The following is a 5,162-nucleotide window of genomic DNA, read 5'->3' as shown; positions in this document are numbered from 1 at the left end:
CTTTAAATGATAAATAATTAACAATATCTCTAATGCAAAAATTACTTTTGAAATTAAATAGAAAATAAAATTTGTTAGAAATAAATTTTGAAATTAAATCGAAAAATAAAATCCGTATCTTAAAAGAAATATATTTAAAATTAAATAGAATAATATCTAAAAAAGATATTTTAAAAAAAATGGAAAAATATCTTTTATAGGATTTTCCACCCGTAATCTGTTATAGAAAACTTACTTTTGAAATTAAATAGAAAAATTTACTATTTTAGGATTTTACATCAGTAATCTGTTATAGAGAACTTAACGTATTCATTGTGTTCTATTTCTACTTTTATTCTTATATTTAAAATTTTTCGTACGGAAAGAGAAAAATGGCGCTAATTTTCCGCCGAAAAATGGGTCTGTCGACAGACCCAAATTTGAATATACGTGCTTTTATATATATATACTATATATATTATATATAGACGCAGGGCTGCTGTGCTCTCAGGAGCACGGAGGCCCTCCGTGCTCTTGAGCCATTTTCGATGATGGAGTTTTCAAACCGACGATCGGCCTCCGTTAAACATTGATCTAGCGTATTATACATGTTCTAGAAAATAATTTTTATAATTTTTCGATATCATTTACCTAGCAATCCGAAAGATTCAAAATCAATAATTTTTAACGGCTTAAAAAAAAATACTATAAAAAGTGGTGATATAGACTAAAATTTCGATCAGCAATTATAAACTCTTTGTGTAGATAGTATAAAGAATTTCTATCAAATTTCATCTGATTTGCTCTCTCTACACCGTTAAACTTGAAAACGGCAAATATAACCATTAAAAATTATGGATTTTTGAATCCTTTCGATCATTAGGTAAAATGATATCGAAAAATCGCAAAAATTATTTCTTTAGAAACTTCAAATGCGCTAGAATCAAGTCTAACGGAGCCGATCGTCGTCGATTCGAAAATTCCATCATCGAAAAGGCTCAGGAGCACGGAGACTCCGTGCTCCTGAGAGCACACAGTCCTGCTCTATATAATATATATATATATTAATATATATATACTAGGGCCCGGCTACTATATATTAGATGAGTAACGATCGCTCTCCGTACTCATAAGTTGTTTTCCGATGAAGAAGCTTCCGAATTGATGAATGCCACACGTTAAAACCTAGTTAAGCCTTCGAGATAGTAGCTTTTGTTGAATACTCATGCTCCCGCTAGCATGAGTATTATCATATCATCGGCTTGTGAGAGAGAGAGAGAGAGAGATTATTTACAGCATTTAAAACTTCTAGAAATCAAATTTTATAATTTTTCGACATCATTTACCTTACGATCAAGAGGTCACAAATTTGACAATTTTTAACGGCCGGTATGGGATACTTGCTAATTTAACGGTGTAAAAGAATCGGAATTTGTTGAATTTTTGATAGAAAATTTTATTCAATACATAGATAAAGATCAATAACTCTAATCTTGAATTGAAGGATCCGATCATCCTTTTTTAGAACATCGTTCGATTTTGACCGTCCATTTTATGCCCACTTGATGGACTTTATTATGATTTCGAATATTTACGAAATTTATTTTCTAGAAGTTTCAAATAGTCTAGATCATATTTAACTGAGTGGATCGTTGATTCGGAAGCTTCATCATTGAAAACAATTTATGAGTACGAGGTCTCCAATGCTCATAATAGTATAGTAGCCATGGCTCTCTCTCTCTCTCTCTCTCTATCTCTCTCTCTCTCTCTCTCTCTATATATATATATATATATATATATAGTAGGTCTTGTGTGCTATTAGAAGCACGGAGGCCTCCGTGCTCCTAAGCCGTTTTCGATGGTGGAGCTTCTGAATCGACGACCGGCTCCGTTAGACTTGATCTAGCATATTTGAAGTATCTAGAAAATAAATTTTGCGATTTTTCGATATCATTTACCTAGCGATCGAAAGGGTTCAAAATCAACGGCTGAAAATAAAAATCTCACAAAAAGTGATGATATAACACTAAAATTTTCGATCAGAGATATTGATCTTGCAGTAAATAGTATAAAAAATTTTTTATCAAAATTTCATCTGATTTGAATAATTTTACACTGTTAAACTTGCAAACGATATGTCACGCCCCGGGTTACCATGTTTTCCCGGGCACGCCAACAGACCTGCCGTATATATAGAAATTTTTCGTGTATACGAAGCGATAGCTATACCTATAAGCAAGTCATAGCTACAACCAAGTGTATAGGGCTACTAGAAGAAAATATATATAAAACAAAATGGGTTCACAGTACATACAAAGGCTACAACACCTCCTCGCTCCAGCGAGTACCCCAACAACAAAACAGTATGTACACAAAACCCAACACTACCTCTGACAGGTGCTCATCTAGCAAATGACCAGGGAAGGGACGGCTCTAGCTCGCGACTCCCTTGCCTCGATCCGAATCAACAACAGCAGCAGCCGCAGACGAAGGCTCTGCAAAATGTATCAACAACTGGGTGTGAGAACTACTGCAAAACAGAGTAGTCCTCAGTGGGTACCGTCACCGACCTCAACGGCCCACCCACTAAGTCTACAAAACTATGTGCAAAGGATAGTAAGGAAAGCTGCAAAGAACTCTACAGCTATATGCCACTATATTATCGCTAACCAACACAGACTATCTATAGATATAAAAATGCATCACACTAACCCAATCTCACTGGAGCTGCCCAAATAGACCCACCCTACCTATAACCAATGTACACCGTACACCACCCACGGGGATGACCGGTCCAAGAACTGTCCAAACAGAAATGGTGCTACCTCATCGCAATGAAAAATCTCACTCCGGAGTGGCATTCGTGGGCGCGACCCAATCGAGTATGCAAGCGCGTCTCTGTCGAGCTCCAGCAGGCTCTCACAGGTTGTAGTCAATGCTAATGGGTCCAACTGGTCTAACAACCAAAGCTCACATGCCCTTGACACAATCTGATGCCAAATACCGAAATCGGGGTCCACAGTCAACCACGACGGCATCCGATAGTACAGAACAGTCTACACCCTACTGTAAAATGAGATCGGCCCCTTAGCACGAGCGTAAACTCACCCTACACTAATTTGAGTATCCAATATGCACTAACAGCGAGGATACAAAAGAACAATAGCTCCTGAAGCTATTTGAGTATCCAATACGCACTAACAGCGGGGATACCAAAGAACAACAGCTCATGAAGCTATCTGAGTATCCAATACGCACTAACAGCGGGGATACAAAAGAACAACAGCTTCTGAAGTTATCTGAGTATCCAATACACAATAACAGCAGGGATACAAAAGCACAACAGCTCTTGAAACTAAATCTGGTAACTTTCAGAAAAAGACAGTGTAGGTTTAATGAGTTTTTTCCTAAGTCAAATTTTAGTCCAACATGTATAATTTCATCTAAAATCACTAGCTTATGCTCCAAATTCAGATTTCATAAAAACATGCAAATCGATGAATTCGAGCAACTAACATGATGAACAAAGCCAATAATACATGCTGACAATTTTAGGACTTAGAAGGAAATCTGACGATTTCGGTAAACATTAACCCACCTCGAACGCTCTCCAACGTCGGCAAGAAGTCGACAAGAGGAAACCCATGCGCTCGCTCAACCTCCGATGGCCTCAACCGGACAATCCACGCGCTCGAGCGATCCTCCTAGCAAGCGAAGACTCCACACGAGCTCAACTCTCGATTTCCCAACGAGCGGCACACATCAGCTAGAGAAAGAGAGATGGAGGAGAAGCTAACTGAGTTCCCAAGTTTCTCAGGTAGATAAATATGCTGGGGGTAGGTAGTGAGACAATCCACCACCAAAAAGACCAAAATATCCCTCACCAACTCATTTTTCAACCTGGAGTATTGGTACTTAGCTTGAATACCGGTACTCGGCCCCTCAATCCGTAGTCTCGCATGCTGGGTACCGGTGCAACCCGATATAGTATCGGTACCCGAGCTCGATACCGGCACTCAACAACAGGTACCGGTACTCAGCATCACACTGCGCAAACCCGAAAGCATCCAGTTCCGCAATCTCACTAGGGTACCGATACTTCCCCCAAGGTACCGGTACTCAACACTGAAATTCTACACTTTGCAAATTTCAGTGTCAGAACTCCACTCTCGCATCACACTGAGTCCGTTTTGCATCTATTTCGCGTCAAAACGCTCCGACTTGTCTCGACACCCACGAGATGTGTCGACAAGCCACAGATACAGAAGTCACACAAACCGCTAAACACCAGGGACAGTACACGATATAAATCAACCATTTAAAATTGTTGATTTTGAACTTTTTCGATTGTTAGGTAAATAATATTGAAAAATTACAAAATTTATTTTTTAAATACTTTAAATACACTAGATCAAGTCTAACGAAGCCGATCGTCGATTCGGAAGCTCCACCATCGAAAACGGCTTAGGAGCACGTTGGCCTCCGTGCTCCTAATAGCACACAAGACCTACTATATATATATATATATATATATAGTTGAGCTAGCTAGAATACTCTCTCTTGGAAGCCTTGCATCCGGTAAGAAGGTTACCTCCTTCTTTAACATATAACTTAAGTTTACGTATAAAATGAACTCGTAATGTAGAGACATTATAAACAGCAGTCTAAAAGCTCATGATAAACAAGAAAATTGGTAAATCTACGCGCATAGCTGCTTTGTAGCCAATGGAAGTCTGTTGAAGGAACCACCGAAACCATTTACTACTTTAACTACAAGAATCTTTATTTTTTTATACATACGTTAGTTTAAAGAGTCTGAGCGTACGAGACACTACCCGGAGTCTTTGAAGGTACACGAACCACTTCGAAACACAGACTATTTAGGTCTCTTTCTTATTCAAGTTTTGTTTTAATTATCTATTTTTACAGCGGGACGGCTATTTTATTTATATTTTCTTATATATATATATATATCTTAACTCGATCTTATAAAAATCTTCGTGGTTGGGGAACCACGAAGATTTAAAGATTGGAAACCTAGATGAGAAATTAATAATTATCAGAAACCTAGTTTATGATAAGTGGATGGTGGTGGATGATGGTAGATGGTGGTAGTAGGGTTGGAGTGTAGAGAGATAGGTTACTGATTTTTGAGTTTTCGTGGTGGAAGTACCACGAAAACT

The sequence above is a fragment of the Ananas comosus genome, linkage group 2 (genome assembly GCF_001540865.1).
Source record: "Ananas comosus cultivar F153 linkage group 2, ASM154086v1, whole genome shotgun sequence".
NCBI lineage: Eukaryota > Viridiplantae > Streptophyta > Magnoliopsida > Poales > Bromeliaceae > Ananas > Ananas comosus.
This window is presented reverse-complemented; position numbering follows the sequence as displayed.